This window comes from Leopardus geoffroyi, chromosome B2 (assembly GCF_018350155.1).
Source record: "Leopardus geoffroyi isolate Oge1 chromosome B2, O.geoffroyi_Oge1_pat1.0, whole genome shotgun sequence".
Lineage (NCBI taxonomy): Eukaryota > Metazoa > Chordata > Mammalia > Carnivora > Felidae > Leopardus > Leopardus geoffroyi.
Window position 1 is genome coordinate 33,102,453 of NC_059332.1, and position 17,779 is coordinate 33,120,231.

A 17,779-nucleotide genomic window follows, 5' to 3' on the forward strand; every position below is an offset into this window, starting at 1 on the left:
ACAGGCTCCAGGCTCTGAGCTGTCAGCACAGAGCCCGACGCGGGGCTCGAACTCACGGACCATGAGATCATGACCTGAGCCGAAGTCGGCCGCTTAACCGACTGAGCCACCCAGGCGCCCCTAAAAAATTGTTTTAATAAAATAAAATAAATTATAGTCTATATGCCCCTAGGTAAAATAGTGAGTGTTGACTACAGAAAATATGACATAGGGAAAAGGGCAGCCTGGCCCAGCTTCCACATGCTCTTGATCCTTTGCTGATGAGTTTCCTCTTGCTCCCCCAGGCACAACCACCTCTGTCAGCTGGGAACCCTCATGCTTTGACCTCATGATTGAACAAGCGGCAACGGAGAAGCAGAAATCCAGAGGAGCCCACCCACCCCCATATACATTGGCACACATATACACATACACACATACATATACACACAGGCACAGACCTCGCCATCGACTTGCTGGGAGCCCCAGGTTTTCAGGACCCATTCATAACCTCACCGGCTTCTCCAGAAGAGGCTCCAGTCCCCTCTCAGGAGAGCCGAAGGCAGACTGTGACCAGAGGCTCTGTTCAGCTGACCTTCCCTGGAAGCTGTCACCTGCCAAAAATAGACAGCCCTTCTCGGGCTTCTGTTACTTTATATACTGACTACCATTTTCATTTCTGCACGTGCAAATCCTGCCTGATAAGATTTTCTAAGATTTTCTTTTGATTGAGGCAGAAATTAAAGAGTGGAGAGAAGAATGTGCCCAGAAGTCATGAAGTCCCAGAAGCTGGTATGCAAAGGAACATAGGTGAGTGCACCTAAAATGGAAAGTTTGAGGCGGGAGTTTGCAAGAAGTCAAGCCAGCCAGGTGAGCTACAGGGCTGACCCCTGGGCCGTGGGGGCTTTAAGGCAGAGCAGTCCAATAGATGGCCACACCCTCTCCCAAGGGGCATTCCTGGACTTCCCTGAGCACCAGAGCAGCCGTGGGCACTGCTGGCGAGGGTCCTGGGGTATTGTGAGGAGTCCTGCGGGGCCCAGGGTCTCCCACATTGCTGCCCTGCTGCCCTTGGCTGCTGGGCCTGGAGATGTCTCGGGGCAATGGATGGACACAGTCGTGCTGACACGGGAGCTGCCTCGGAGCTGGAAGCCCCACAGGTGAGCAGGCCGGGCCCAGGGAACTTGTCTCTGTTCCGCAGCCACACCCTGAGTTCTGGTCCCAGACAAGAGTTGGGGCCTGGGCTGTGGCCCCAGCTCCCGGCACCTGCCCTCAGTGATCAGGAGAGAGTGGACAATGCCCTCTCCAACCCAGGTTATCTCACCTGGGCCACACATGAACACCTAGAAAGGTTATGGGATTAGACTCGTGGTCAAGAGAGCTATCATGCAGGTAGTGGGGCACTGTTCCCCTCCTGAGCCCCAGGGAGGGTCACCCCCAATCCCTGCCTCTCTAGACTGGACCCCTCAGTGCTTCCTTCCCCACCCTTCCGCTTGCCACAGGCCTCAGGGGCCCTCGGAGCCTTGTTTCGTCCTCAAAGGACAGGAACAGAGGTGGGGATTCGCTTCAGTGTCACAGCCCAAGAGCCCAAAGTGTCCCAACCCCAGCCAGACGCCCCGAGCCTGGAGCCCCTTCAGAGCAGGCGCGGCAACGCCGACCACAGCCACGAGGTGGCGCCAGGAAACCGCCTGAGACGCCCAAACCCAGCCCCAGCCCGGTTTCATAGCTCTTCCTCTCTCCGCGCCGGCCGGGGTCCCCTCGGCTCGTCCGCACCCGGGCCTCGGTTCACAGCAGAGCCTGGCCGGTGGGCCGCGGGCCGGAGAGGAGGCGGGGGAAGCGGGGCAGCTGTCGGGACATCCTCGTGGAAGGAGCCTAGGGACCGCTTCGGTCCAGGGCGACCTGGTGGCTGGACGCGTGCACCAGCAATATCCGGGGTCCTGAAGGTGCCCCCATCAGGTGTGCAGCCCACCCTCCCCACAGAACCCCTGGGGTGAGCCGTGTTCCCCGTGGATCGTAAAAGGGAGAGCAAGGGAATAGAACATGGAGGAGAAATAGAAGACCTTGTCGTTGGCAGAGCACCTCGGGTGCCCAATTCTGCCTGTGCCCAGCTCTGGGCCAGACTTAGTATTTCTTTTTTTTTTTTTTCAACGTTTATTTATTTTTGGGACAGAGAGAGACAGAGCATGAACGGGGGAGGGGCAGAGAGAGAGGGAGACACAGAATCGGAAACAGGCTCCAGGCTCTAAGCCATCAGCCCAGAGCCCGACGTGGGGCTCGAACTCACGGACCGCAAGATCGTGACCTGGCTGAAGTCGGACGCTTAACCGACTGCGCCAGCCAGGCGCCCCCAGACTTAGTATTTCTAATCTTTTACAGGGATGCTCCTATCACCAACCATTCTCCACCTTCCTTTCCCAGGGTGCACAGCTCTCGGTGGTGGGAGCTCACTGACAGTGGAGCTCACCTCTGCCACCCAGCCCCAAACCCTCAGTCAGGGCCACCCCATCTGTGCAGGGGCGCCTCAACCCCACGGAAGGACCAGAAGTGCTCACCACTGTGCGGGGCCAGGAGTCATGCCGGGGACCTGGCACACGCCTAACCTGAAGCCCAGGCTCCTGCAGCCTGAAGAAGGACAGGCTCCCCACCCCCACCCAATCTACCCCTGAACTGCAGCCACCTCCCTCCCGGCCCACACACCCTGTTGGGGAACCAGGAGGCCTGGAAAGAAGAGGAGCTTTAGAGCCCAGGGAGACCTGGAATAAAGCTGGTTCTGCACTTACTGGCTGTGTGATCTTGGGCAAGTCCTCTAACCTCTCTGGGTCTCACTGTCCTCATCTGTAAAGCGAAAGCACTCGTGCCCACCCCGGGGGGTTGTAACTGGTAGAAACCATACCCATGAAAGAATATTCCTGGTGTGTAGCAGATCCTCAATAAACCCTGCTGATTGGATATTCATCGGCTCCTATTTTGTACCAGACCCTCTGCTGGTGTTCAAGGGATCCCAGAGATGAAGCGGATGTGACTGCTGCCCTCCGAGAATGACCTTTGGGAAGAGAAAATCCATGCTTCAAAAGTCAGGCGGCATTTTCCTGATGTTAAGTGTGGCGGCATTCAAACATTTATTACGTTTCAGGCTCTAAACATGCTGCAGGAAACAGTGAATGTAGTTACCCTTTGTTGAGTATATACTCTGCACCAGGTTCCTCACCTACATTTGTTCAACAGCTGTGTGCTGGGGCCCTAGTGGGCGCCGAGTACTTGGCGGGGACCTGGGGCACAGCCACGAGCAGGATGGTGACTGCCCGCGAGGAGCAGACAAGCTAGCGGGGAACAGATGACAAAGTCATGACACAGACGCACATGTAATTCAGGTAAGTGCCTCTCAAAGGGACATGGAAGGAGCCTTACCGAGGAGGACACCCGAGGGTGGGGGGAGGGAGCATCCGCCCCGATGCAGGCAGCAAGAAGGGGTGTCGTCAGTACCAAATTTTAAAACAATAAGAACCCACTAAAAGTGAGTCTGCTTTTTATTATCACTGCATACCAGCAATTCTAAACAGTGTCCTCCCCCCAGGTTCTGTTGTTGGTTTAAGACCTCAACGATTGTTTCCATTACTGTTAATTTTTAGTAATATACATGTAAGTTTCAAATTAGTACATTTTCATTACTTATCCCTTAAAAAACATTGTATTCTGCTTGGAAATTAATTGGGACAATTCCCAGTCATTGAGCCACTCCCGGGACCAGCTACCCGCGGTCATGTGGATGCAGAATTGTTCATGCTCACTTCAGAGGAATGTTGTGTCTCGAATCCCTGTTGCACTGTCCTTCATTTAAACAGTCCGTTTGGAATAAACATTGGTAGCATAGTTCTATGTGACCATTTGGAGTTCCTATTTGTTTAAAATTTTTCAACTTAGGGAAGTTATCTGAGAGCTGCTAGAATCGATCCTGAAGAACTACATGTGGACAATAACGCAATTTCTGGAATTTCTTGTTGAAATGGATTTTTTCTGAATTTCCACCAAACATCCTTATGTTTAAGGCTCTCCCTAATTATTTGTGTGTCTATTGCTTCGGGTGAGAAAGAACATTTCCAAATAAAAATGAATTGAAGATATTCTTTGGTTAATTATGATCAAAGATAAATTGATAAATTTGATCAATCTGAGCTACTTCTTGAATATAAAAATATGCAAAGATCAGGGGAGCCCAGGTGGCTCAGTCAGTTAAGTGTCCGACTTCGGCTCAGGTCATGATCTCGCGGTCTGTGAGTTCAAGCCCCGCATCAGGCTCTGTGCTGACAGCTCTGAGCCTGGAGCTTGCTTCGGATTCTCTGTCTTCCTCTCTCTCTCTGCCCCTCCCACACCTCTCTTTCAAAAGTAAATAAACATTTTTAAAAATATGCAAAGATCAGGGTTTTTCAAATGTTTTTTATTTATTTTTGAGAGAGAGCACAGGGGTGGGGCGGGGGGGGACAGGGGCAGAGAGAGAGGGGGACAGAGGATCCAAAGCTGGCTCTGCACTGACAGCAGTGAGCCCATGTGGGGCTCGAACTCATAAACCACGAGATCAGACCCAAGCCAAAGTTGGCTGCTTAATCGACTGAGTCACCCAGGTGCCCTGCAAAGATCAGTTTTGACAGAGTCTGACATGTCTGCAGAAGGCTGGAAAACAGAAAATGCAGTGTTATCATTTATTACCACAAGAGATGTAAATAGACATTTTTCCCTTTCCTCAAAAAATGCATTGATTAAAAGGTATTAATCCATTGCTTAAAACATTTTATTGTACTATAATATTTGTTTTATTTTTTACTATGATGATTATATGTATGAAATTCAATAAAAGAAATTTTGCACTGCATTTTTTATTGGTCACGGTTGCTATTCATGTCATGATTATTACTGAAAATCACGTATAGGGGCGCCTGGGTGGCGCAGTCGGTTAAGCGTCCGACTTCAGCCAGGTCACGATCTCGCGGCCCGTGAGTTCGAGCCCCGCGTCAGGCTCTGGGCTGACGGCTCAGAGCCTGGAGTCTGTTTCCGATTCTGTGTCTCCCTCTCTCTCTGCCCCTCCCCCGTTCATACTCTGTCTCTCTCTGTCCCAAAAATAAAATAAAATAACATTAAAAAAAAAAAAAACGTTGAAAATCACGTATAGAAGAGGGATATCTTTTAAAAAAAAATCTACTCTGGATATCAAATACTCTAGGTATGCCTCTGCAGTCAGGAAAGGCTTCCCTTGAGTAAGTGAAACCCCAGCTAAGGCTTGAAGTGTGAGTTGGAGATGGCCAGGAAAAGAGCGTGCTTTGGGCAGAGAGAAGAACATGTGAAAAGGCCCTGCATCACAGCAGAGGAAAAACTCAAAACTGGCACTATGGCTAGGGCAGAGTGAGCAAAGGTGAAGGGCCACAAGCTGAGACCCCAGAGGGCAGTAGGGGCCATGTGATTGGAATGGGATTTGGTTGGACTCTGAGAAAAACCAAAATAAGTGATTTAAATTAGATCACATTTTATTTCTGTTTCCCGTAAGAAAAGCCCATAGGTTGGCAGGTGTGTGCATAGCAGTGTTAGGGACCAGGCCCCTTTTGTCTTATTGCTCTACTGGCCCCAGTATTAGCTTCCTCCTCATGGTCCAAGATGGCTGCTGGAGTCTCAGCCATCATGTATGCATTCTAAATTTTTTTCTTTTTTTCAACGTTTATTTATTTCTGGGACAGAGAGAGACAGAGCATGAACGGGGGAGGGGCAGAGAGAGAGGGAGACACAGAATCGGAAACAGGCTCCAGGCTCTGAGCCATCAGCCCAGAGCCTGACGCGGGGCTCGAACTCACGGGCCGCGAGATCGTGACCTGGCTGAAGTCGGACGCTTAACCGACTGCGCCACCCAGGCGCCCCTCATGTGTGCATTCTAGTCAGCCGGAAAGAAAAGGAGCAAAGGAAGCCCCCCCGCCCCCCTCACACACACACATTAGAACCCAACACCTGCCTGCATCCAGTCAGTCATGATTTAATCATTTGGCCCATCCCAGCTATAAGGGAGGCTGGGAAATGGAGTCTACATAAATGGCTTTGTGCCTGGCTATAAGCAAGGATGCTCTTTCTAAAGAAGGAAAGAATGGGGGCGCCTGGTTGGTTCAGTTGGTGGAGTGTGAGACTCTTGATCTCGGAGTTGTGAGTTTGAGACCCACATTGTGTGTACAGATTACTTAAAAGTAAAATCTTTAGGACGGCTGGGTGGCTCAGTCAGTCAGTCATTTGAGTTGACTCAGGTCATGATCTCACGGTTCATGAATTCGAGCCCTGCATCTGATGAGCTCGAGCCCCGCTTCTCTCTCTCTCTCTCTCTCTCTCTTTCTCTACCCCTTGTGGGATTCTTTCCCTCTCTGTTCCTCATTTACTCACGCCCTCTTGCTTTCAAAAAAATAAAATAAAATAAAGTAAAATAATATCTTCAAAAAATAAAGAAGGAAAGTCAAAACCACAATGAGATACCACCTCACACCTGTCAGAATGGCCAACATTAACAACTCAGGCAACAGTAGATGTTGGCAAGGATGTGGAGAGAGAGGATCTCTTTTGCATTGTTAGTGGGAATGCAAGCTGGTGCAGCCACTCTGGAAAACGGTATGGAGGTTCCTCAAAAAACTAAAAATAGAACTACCCTACGACCCAGCAATTGCACTACTAGGCATTTATCCAAGGGATACAGGTGTGCTGTTTCGAAGGGACACATGCACCCCCATGTTTATAGCAGCACTATCAACAATAGGCAAAGTATGGAAAAAGCCCAAATGTCCGTCGGTGGATGAATGGATAAAGAAGATGTGGTACATATATATATATATATATATAATGGAATATTCCTCGGCAATCAAAAAGAATGCAATCTTGCCATTTGCAACTACGTGGATGGAACTGGAGGGTATGATGCTAAGTGAAATTAGTCAGTCAGAGAAAGACAAAAATCATATGACTTCACTCATAGGAGGACTTTAAGAGACAAAACAGATGAACATAAGGGAAACAAAAATAATATAAAAATAGGGAGGGGGACAAAACAGAAGAGACTCATAAATATGGAGAACAAACTGAGGGTTGCTGGAGGGGTGGTGGGACGGGGGATGGGCTAAATGGGTAAGAGGCATTAAGGAATCTACTCCTGAAATCATTGTTGCACTATATGCTAACTAACTTGCATATAAATTTAAAAATTAATTAATTTAAAAAGATAAAGGGGCACCTGGGTGGCTCTGTTGGTAGAGCATCTGACTTCAGCTCAGGTCAGGATCTCACAGTTCTTTCATGATTCATGGGTTTGAGCCCCATGTCAGGCTCTGTGCTGATAGCTCAGAGCCTGGAGCCTACTTCAGATTCTCTCTGTCTCTGTCTCTGTCTCTGTCTCTCTCTCCGACCCTCCCCGGCTTGCATTCTCTTTGTCTCTCAAAAATGAATAAACGCTTAAAAATTTAAATAAATAAATAAATAAATAAATAAATATTTTTTTTAATGTTTTATTGTTTATTTTTGAGAGAGAGAGGCAGAACATGAACAGGGAGGGGCAGACACACACACACACACACACACACACACACACACACACACACACACAGAATCTGAAGCAGCTCCAGGCTCTGAGCTGTCAGCACCGAGCCCGACGCGGGGCTCGAACTCACGAACCGCGAGATCATGACCTGAGCCGAAGTCAGACACTCAACTGACTGAGCCACCCAGGTGCCCCCAATAAATTTTTAAAAATGAAGGAAAGAATTGATCATGGGGGATGGGCACATGGCTGCCACACCACGAAAAGAATGTTGGCCTTTTTCCTAAAAGTAATAATAGCCACTGAAGGTTTTAAGAACAAGAATAGTGTCCTACCTTCATTTTAGGATGGTAAGGAGTGGCTGGCCAGTCAGGGTGGCTTCAGGGAGGCAGGAGGAAGCTCCAGCAACGGTCCAGGCACAGTGGTGTTGGGGTGGAGTGGATGCAGAAGAAGAGGGAGAGGGAGATGTCGAAGATGCCAAGACCAGAGTGGAAGAGAAGTAAGTTTGTGGGTGACCCAGCGAGGTCAGTTTGCACTTGTGACGTCCGAGGTGCCTGTAAGACATCCCAGCGGGGATGTTGGCGGGCAGTTGGCTACACAAGTCCAGAGCACAAAGAGCGGTCCAAAGGGCAGACAGGAGTGAGGGGGTTATGGTGACGAGATGCTAGTAATGCCACAGGCCAAAGGAACACACACAGGCGCGAGGGCAAAGGCTGAGCCTTGGTAATCCCATCAGTGACAGGCTGGCAAGAGAAAGTGGAGAAGGAAACAGCAAGACCGAAGATGAGACGAACAGAAGGCAGAGCTCTCGTGGAAGCCAAGGGGATTGAGTGTTTTGAGGAGAGAGAGAAGGCCTTCCCTGCCGTGACCTTCCCTGACCTGTACTGATGCAGAAGCAGGGAAATGATGAGAAAACCTGAAGTCAGGGGTCACCAGATCTGGCCCCGACACCTCCCTGACTAGAACTCAATTCCTCATCTGTAAAGTGGGGCCAGGACACCAACCCTTCTGTGTAGCCATTCTTGTTGCCTCTCCAACATCATTCCTCCTGACTTCCTCACGGAACCACAGTTTTGTTGGAGTAACTATGGCAGAGACTGCCGATTGCCCCCATATCCATTCTCCCTTCTTCCATAGAAATGGAAATTTCAGCTAGCCAAACTCCTTTGCAGCCAACTCCTTTGCAGTAAGGGGTGGCCATGTGACTGCAGTGGGTTATGTTATAGGAGAGGAACCCCGAGCTTAGGGAAACTGAAACTTTCCATTTATTTATTTATTTATTTATTTATTTATTTATTTATTTATTATTTTAGAGGGTTCGAGGGAGAGAGTGTGAGCAGGGGAGAGGGGCAAAGGGAGAGAGAAAGAATCTCAAGCAGGCTCCATGCCCAGCGTGGAGCACCAGGCGGGGCTCAATCCCACGACCCCGGGATCATGACCTGAGCCAAAATGAAGAGTTGGACCCTCAACCAACTGAGCCACCCGGGTGCCCCGGGAACCTGAGTCTTTTAACACCAGATCTTAATAAACTTGCCCTTTGACCTGGACGAAAACGCTACCTTTAAGGCTGTTTGCTATACACACCTCTTTGAGAGGTGTGCAGAAACATGAGAGACCCGCAGAGAATTATCTCCCAGCATTGCAGCAATATTGGATTTTGAGTGAGCAGCGGTGTAATTATGGCCCCTGAGACATAAAGATGAATTGTTAGCAGCTTCCAGGAAAGCTCTCTTCGTTCACTGTACGTTGTCACGTCTAGACGTGACACTTGCCGACGGGCGGCCATCTTGTGACCATAAAGAAAAACATGGCTGACCTGTTGGCAACGGCAGAGACAAAGATTGAAAATAGCCTTGGTACTTGACGACGCTGTTGAGCCACTCACCCACCACTGGCACCATTTCACTTCTTGCCACCTTGTTATGAGAAAGCAGAGATTTCCTCACCGTGGAAGCCACCGGAGTCAAGTGTCAGCTTGAGGCATCCTGAATCTTGCTCTAGGACGGTGCGCCTCCCTCCTACAAGTGCTGTGAGGCCATCCAGTGTGAAAGCTCAGGTGGGAAGTGCTGGGGGCAGGGTTACTCAGAGGGGACTTCGGACCACCATCAGGTCACTTGGGGGTTGGCGGAGGGGGCCCAGAAGAGGAGCGGAGCCAGGCGACACACTCGGCGATTTCAGGGTGGCTTGGGGCTGTGGGTGACAGATGGCTTGTCAGATCAGTTCGATGGGACTAATGGGCTGCTCGGATACCACCCACGGAACATGCTGGGTGCAGATCTGAACAGTTGAGAGGGAGCTTTCTGGAGGCACTGGCTTTGAAGCCAAACGTGAATCTAATGGGGGGAGATTTCAAGCACCTTGAACAAGCTGGTGGGGCATATTTGGGGGAAAAGCAGGTATTCTATCACTCTTCAGATCCTCAAATGACCCTCCTCTCAATTAAATTCAAAAGCAATTATTGAGCACCTAGAGTGTGCAGATGAAAAAGACGCAAGTGCTGCCTACTGCTGGCTTGACATCTGGAGGTGGCAGGGGATTATCATTTACCTCTCGGCTCAGGCTCGCTTCCTCCGGGCAGCCTTTCCAGACCCACACCCTCCTCACCCCCACTTCTGCTGCTCACCATCTCAGCTGGGTTACCCTCCTGCTCCCCCTGGAGGCCCTCCAACTCAGCTGAGTCAGCCACCCCCCTCCCCACCCCACCCCTTCCCCCAAACCGGTCCAGTGTGGATCTTCCCACTCCCCCCACCAGGCTGCGCGCAGCACGATGCCAGGCACAAGAAACAGGCAGGACGCATGCGTTGAGAGGGACAGAGGAAGGCGAGCCCCTTCTGGGAGATCCCACCAGAAAAGGACTCCAGGAAGAGATGAACAGAGTGACAGGGCTGGGCGTGGGGATGGCCTGTCAGGTGGAGGGAAAAGGGGTGCAGGAAGATAGGGGCCGGGCCCTAAGCAGGGGGGTAAAATTCAGCTGGCAAGGTTACACGGAAGAACCTATGGATGTCCTTGGTGCTACAGCATGGGCAGGCCCCTGGGGATTTCGAGCAGGATAATTAACCTCATACAGGCGTGCCTCAGAGATATTGTGGGTCGGTTCCAGACCACCACCATAAAGCCAGTCAAATGAATCTTTTGGTTTCCCAGTGGTAAAAAAGTTATGTTGACACTATATTGCAGTCTATTTTTTTTTTTCAACGTTTTTTTATTTATTTTTGGGACAGAGAGAGAAACAGAGCATGAACGGGGGAGGGGCAGAGAGAGAGGGAGACACAGAATCGGAAACAGGCTCCAGGCTCTGAGCCATCAGCCCAGAGCCCGACGCGGGGCTCGAACTCACGGACCGCGAGATCGTGACCTGGCTGAAGTCGGACGCTTAACCGACTGCGCCACCCAGGTGCCCCTATATTGCAGTCTATTAAGTGTGCAATAGTATTATGTCTGAAACAACAACGTACATACTTAATTTTTTTTATTTTATTATTTTTTTTTAACGTTTATTCATTTTGGAGGGACAGAGCGTGAGCAGGGGAGGGGCAGAGAGAGAGGGAGACACAGACTCTGCAGCGGGCTCCAGGCTACGAGCTGTCGGCACAGAGCCCAAAGTGGACCTTGAACTCACAAACCATGAGATCATGACCCGAGCCGAAGTCAGAAGCTTAACCAACTGAGGCATCCAGGTGCCCCAGGTACATACTTAATTTAAAAAATACTTTATTGCAGGGGTGAAACAGTGACTCTTGATTCCGGGGTCATGATTCAAACCTCACGTTGAATTTAGAGATTACTTTTTTAAAAATGATTGCTAAAAAATGCTAACCATCTTCTGAGCTTTCAGCAAGCTGAAATCACTGATCACAGACATAGTAATGAAAACTTTTGAAATATTATGAGAGTGACCAAAACATGACACAGAATCGTGAAGTGAGCAGCATTTGCTGCTAGAAAAATGATGTCCACAGACTTGCTTGATGCAGACTTGCTTGGCCTTCAGTTTGTAAAAAAATGCAATATCTTTGAAGCAAAGTACAATAAAACAAGGGATGTCTGTAAAGCTTTATTTGGGCAATTGTGATGTGCCAGGCACCAGCTTAGATGTTCTACATGTATTTCCTTTTTTGTTCTTTTAAAGTAATCTCGGGGCACCTGGGTGGCTAGTCGGTTAAGTGTCTGACTTTCGCTCAGGTCATGATCTCACAGTTCGTGGGTTCGAGCCCCATGTCGGGCTCTGTGCTGACAGCTCAGAGCCTGGAGCCTGCTTCGGATTCTGTGTCTCCCTCTCTGTGCCCCTCCCCTGCTCATGTTCTGTCTCTCTCTCTCAAAAATAAATAAACATTAAAAAAAATTTTTTTTAATAAATAAATAAATAATCTCTACACCCAACGTGGGGCTCGAACTCACAACCCTGAGATCAAGAGTCACATGCTCTGCTGATGGAGTCAGCCAGGTGCCCCATGTGTTTCCTTCCTTAATCCTCATGCCAACCCCATGAGATGGATAGTAGCATCCCATTTGGCTGACACACTGAGGCACCACAACCACCAAGTGGCAAAGCTGGGACTTGAACATCAAGTCCTATCCCCAGCAGGAGCTAGTGTTTCATGAACACTCATTGTGGGCCACACGCCTTATAGACAGCATTCCCCTTACCCATCCCAGCCACCCTTGCTGGAACATATCAGAGGCCACCTCTATGCTACACTGTCTCTCCCCTGCACTTCTGAACGTGGCATCGGTCTTTACTCGGGGAAAACTTTCAACACAGGGCAGGCCCTCAGCACCGGGGTGGGGGTGGGGCTCGGGGTGAAGGTGGGGCAGCTGCTTGTATGAATGAGTCATCCTGGAAATGGCTCCTCCAGCCCCCTTCCAACCTTCAGATGACCACAGCCGTGGCCAACATCTTAACTGCAATCTCATGACAGACCCCAAGCTAGAACCACCAAGGTGAGCAGCTTCCAGACCCCTGACTCCTACGCACTACATGTTGGAGGTTATCAGTAGGTAACTGATACACACATCATTCAGGGTCCAGCCCCTCCTGGCTGTGTGACTGTGGGAACTTTACCACTCTGAGCGTATGGTTTCTCTGGTTCAGACCTTTCTGCTGAACTCCGGATCAAACAAATCAGCAATCCCCATTAAGGCCCCTCAGGCATGGGCACTTAGCATGTCTCACGTATCTCTTAAACCCGCTTCCCACCATGGCTCAGGCCCTCATCAACTCTCCCTTCAATTACTGAAACAGCCCTGATTCTCCTGCCTTGTACAAGGCTGAGAATAACAAAATCCCAAAATACCATATAAAAAACTTATAAAACTCAACACCCCCAAAATGAAAAATCCAACTAAAAAGGGCAGAAGACATGAATAAACATTTTTCCAAAGAAGAAATCCAGATGGCCAATAGACACATGAAAAGATGCTCAACATCACTCATGGTCAGGGGAATGCAAATCGAAACCACAATGAGACACTACCTCACACCTGTCAGAATGGCTAAAATCAACAATACAAGAAAAAACGCGTGTTGGCAAGGATGCAGAGAAAGGGGAACCTTCTTGCATTGTTGGTGGGAATGCAAACTGGTGTAGCCACTCTGGAAAACAGTATGGAGGTTCCTCAAAAAGTGAAAAATAGAACTACCCTGCAATCCAACAGTCACACTACTAGGTGTTTACCCACAGGATACAAAAGTACTAATTCAAAGGGATACGTGCACCCCTATGTTTATAGCAGCAGTCTATACAATAGCCTTTTTTTTTTTAATTTCATTTGAGAAAGACAGCAAGTAGGGGAGAGAAATAGAGGGAGAAAGAGAATCTCAGGCAGGCTCCACGCTCAGCCCAGAGCCCGACACAGGGCTCAAGGCCCACAACCCTGGGATCATGACCTGAGCTGAAATCAGGAGTCGGACACTCAACTGACTGAGATACCCAGGCGCCCCCCTACAATAGCCAAATTAATGAAACAGTTCCAGTGTCTGTCGATTAATGAATGGATAAAGAAGATGTGGTGTCAGGGCACCGGGGTGACTCAGTTGGTTGAGCATCTGACTCCTTTTTTTTTTTTTTAATGTTTATTTATTTTTGAGAGAGAGAGAGCAAGCAGGGGAGGGGCAGAGAGAGAGGGGGACAGAGGATCCGAAGCGGGCTCTGCACTGACAGCAGGGAGTCTGATGCAGGGCTCGAACTCATGAACTGCAAGATGATGACCCGAGCCAAAGTCAGATGCTCGAGGGACTGAGCCACCCAGGTGCCCCAAGCATCCTACTCTTGATTTTGGCTCAGGTCATGTTCCCAGGGTCAGGGCATCGAGCCTCACATCAGGCTCTGCATTGAGCATGGAGCCTGCTTGAAATTCTCTCTCTCCCTCTGCCTTTCCCCCCGCCACCACCCGCTGCTCGTGCGTTCTCTCTCTCTCTCTCTCTCTCTAAAATAAAAAAATAATAAAATGTTAAGAATTAAAAAGAAAAGAGGTAGTGGTTATATATACAATGGAACATTACCCGGTCATGAAAAAGAATGAAATCTTGCCATTCGCAACAACATGGATGGAGTAGAGAGTATTGCGCTAAGTAAAATAAATCTGGCAGAGAAAGACAAATACCGTATGATTTCACTCATGTGTGGAATTTAAGAAACAAAACAAACGAGCAACAGGGGAAAAAAGAGAGAGAGAAAGAGAGAGACAAACCAAGAAACAGACTCTTAACTATAGGGAACAAACTGATGGTTGCCAGAGGGGAGGTGGGGGGGGGGGGGCGGGATGGGTTACACAGGTGATGGGGGTTAAGGAGCGCACCTGTCCGGATGAGCACTGGGTGATGTATGGAAGTGTTGAATCACTATCTTGTACTCCTGAAACTAATATTACACGGTCTGCTAACTGGACTTTAAATTTTTCAAAAGAAATCCCCAAATACCAGCGGATTACACTTGACAGAAGTGTATTTCCCTCTCACATTCCAGAAGTCCAGGAGCGCCTGGGTGGCTCAGTCGGTTAAGCACCCGACGTCGGCTCAGGTCATGATCTCATGAACTTATGGCTCGTGAGCTGGAGCCCCGCTTCGGGCGCTGTGCTGACAGCTCAGAGCCTGGAGCCTGCTTCAGAATCTGTGACTCCCTCTCTCTCTCTGCCCTTCCCCTGCTCACGCTCTGTCTCTCTCTGTCTCTCAAAAAATAAATAAATGTTAAAAAAGAAAAAAAAAAAAAAAAGAAGTCCAGAGGCAGGCATGCAGTCCAGGGTTAGCATGACATACCACCGAACAAGGAACCCAGGCTCTATCTGGTTGATCTGCAGTGCGTAGATTTCATTCCCAAAGTTTCCTCATGGCCTAAAGTAGGTGCTTGTGCTCCAGCCATCATGTCCACATTCCAGACATTAGAAAGGAGTAACTGGAGAAAAATAAAACACCCCTTCCCTTTAAAAACATTTTGCTTATTTTCCACTGACCACATCTAGCAAGGGAGGCAAGGAAACAGTCTATTTTGTGGGTCAATTATGTGCTCAGCTAAAAATACAAAAAATGTTGTACTCAGGAAGAATGGCATGTAGGACAACCAGCAGTCTTTGCAGCACCCTCCACGCCGCTGCCCAGTAGAGGGTTTTATTGTTACTCTTCGGTTTTGTTCTTCATTATAAAAATAATATAGTCTAGGAAGGGGAGGCCCAGAGAAGGGTCACAGAGAGTTGGTGGCTGTGTCAGAAGTAGACTCCCCAACCACAGTCCCTCTCCACTCTGGCCTCCGTTTTCTCAGCAGGTAATATTTTATAATTGGGGCAATGCAACACATAAACATACAACAAAAGAGCATTCTAGTTTTGACCTAAGTTACAAAAGAAAAATTGAAAGGAAATCTTTATAGTTACAGCTTTTAAAATAACAAAGAACGGCGGCCCCGTGTTTTAAGGAGGCAAACTCTTTCCTGGCTCAGTTCTTGGAATCAGGAAAAATTATCACACCTTCTTTGCACCTCAGGCTCTCTGCCTTGAACCTAGAAAAGAGCCTGTGTTCTTCCTTGTAAATATAAAACTTTTATTGTTAGGTGATAGTAATGGGAAACAAAAATGGAATATGTTTGAGCTGCTTCATTTCTAAATGGTGACATAACATGAAAGAAATGTACTTGAATTTAAGATTTATTCTTTAAGTTACCCACAGAATGTTAACAGTGTTAGGACTGATACAAGGGACTTTTCCTATGGGGTTACCTATTTCTGGACCATTTGAACCTTACAAGAAGCATGGATTCCACATATACATGAAAAAAAAAAAAAGACTTAAAATCAAATATAGCCTATGGGGCACCTGGGTGACTCAGTCGGTTGAGTGTCTGACTTTTGATCTTGGCTCAGGTCGTGATCTCACGGTTCATGCGATCAAACCCCACATGAGGATCTGTACTGACAGTGTGGAGTCTGCTTGAGATTTTCTTTCTCCTTCTCTCTCTGCTCCTCCTGCGTTCTTCTTGTCTGTCTTAAAAATAAATAAATAAACGATTTCAAAATGCTGAGTCAGGGAGAGCTATTTAAAAAAAATCAAATATAGCCTCTACTCTCTCTAAATAAAATAATAGGTGCTCATTATAGAAAATACAGAAATATATAAAAAGAAAATTTTAATTACCCACAATTTCACCCTTCAGAGAGAGTCTCACTGTTAATAGGTGTGATGCCTTCAATCTTCTAACTTAGAATCATTCTGGATATAGTTTTTTCCAATATTTGTTACGAGAATTTTCAAGCAGATAGCAAAGCTAAAAGAATTGCCCAGTGATCACTTATTCTCACCCCCTAGATTCTCCCATTAACATTGTACTAGGGGCCCCTGGGTGGCTGAGTCAGTTGAGCGTCTGGCTTCCGCTCCGGTCATGATCTCACAGCTTGTGAGTTTGAGCCCTGCATCAGGCTCTGTGCTGACAGCTCAGAGTCTGGAGCCTGCTTCGGATTCTGTGTCTCCCTCCCTCTCTGCCCCTCCCCTGCTCACAATCTGTCTCTCAAAGATAAATAAACGTTAAAAAAACACTTTTTTTAATGAACAACATTGTGCTATAGTTGTTTTATTGCATAGTTATCCAGCTGGATATAGATGGTTTTTAAAATTATCATGCAGTAATACTGACTTCTTTTGGTGAGCATTTCCACAATATTTACATGTATAGATATATGTAATCACCACAATAAGGATCCAGAACAGTTCCATCATCCCCAAATAATTCCATCATCCCCCTTGTAGGCATGCTTTCCCCCACCCCTAAGCCCTGGGAACCACTGATCTGTTCTCATCACCATTGTCCTAGAATGTCACATAAATTGAACCATACAGCATGTATCCTTTGAGATCGGGTTCTTGCAATCACATTATGTGCAGCAAGAGTTTGTTTCACAGGAGCACTTAAATATATAAAGCAAATCTTTATGGACATAAAGGAGAAATTGACAGTAATACCATAATAGTAGGGGACTTTAACACTCCACTTACATCAATGGATAGATCATCCGGACAGAAAATCAATAAGAAAATATTGGCCTTCAATGACATATTAGACCAGATGAACTTGATAGATTTATACAGAACTTCCAACCAGAAGCAGCAGAATATACATTCTTCTCAAGTGTACATGGAACATTCTCCAGGATGTATTAGGCCACAAACAAGTCTCAATAAAATTCAAGAAGACTGAAATTATATCAAGCATCTTTTCCAAGCACACGAGTACAAAACTAGAAATAAATTACAAGGAGAAAACTGGAAAAAACACAAATACATTAAGAATAAACAACATGCCGGGGTGCCTGGGTGGCTCAGTGGGTTGAGCGTCCGACTTAGGCTCAGGTCATGATCTCACCATTCCCGAGTTCAAGCCCCATGTCTGGCTCTGTGCTGACAGCTCAGAGCTTGGAGCCTGTTTCGGATTCTATGTCTCCCTCTCTGTCTCTGCCCTTTCCTCTCTCGTGCTCTGTCTCTCTCAAAAATAAATAAGCATTAAAAAATGTTTTTAAGAATAAACAACATGCTACTAAACAACCAATGGGTCAAAAAAAGAAGTCAAAGAAGTTTAAAAAATATCTGGAGACAAATGAAAATGGAAACACAACTTTCCAAAATCTATGGGATGCAACAAAAGCAGTTTCAAGAGGGGAGTTCATAGCAATACAGGACTACCTCAAAAAATAAAATTCTCGGGGCGCCTGGGTGGCGCAGTCGGTTAAGCGTCCGACTTCAGCCAGGTCACGATCTCGCGGTCCGGGAGTTCG

At 47.7% G+C, this 17,779-nt stretch overlaps 2 long non-coding RNA genes across 9 annotated transcripts in view; one reads left to right on the plus strand and one right to left on the minus strand.

Annotated features, from left to right (window-relative positions):
* Nucleotides 1-17,779, minus strand: part of LOC123608268 — a 55,209-nt gene that overhangs the window by 15,196 nt on the left and 22,234 nt on the right. For 3 of the 8 annotated variants that reach the window (XR_006717156.1, XR_006717158.1, XR_006717161.1), the window contains exons 2-6: nt 15,831-15,998; nt 14,781-14,916; nt 9,472-9,715; nt 2,870-3,019; nt 441-593 (exon numbers count right to left, since the gene is read on the minus strand). This is a non-coding gene — a long non-coding RNA (uncharacterized LOC123608268). Of the gene's footprint in view, nt 1-440; nt 622-2,869; nt 3,020-7,860; nt 8,080-9,410; nt 9,716-14,780; nt 14,917-15,830; nt 15,999-17,779 lie in introns of those variants that run through there. The other 5 variants (XR_006717157.1, XR_006717160.1, XR_006717159.1 and 2 more) reach the window with 5 other exon arrangements.
* Nucleotides 631-4,211, plus strand: LOC123608270. Its single transcript, XR_006717164.1, has 3 exons — nt 631-789; nt 3,202-3,347; nt 3,898-4,211. It is a non-coding gene; the product is annotated as an uncharacterized LOC123608270 (long non-coding RNA).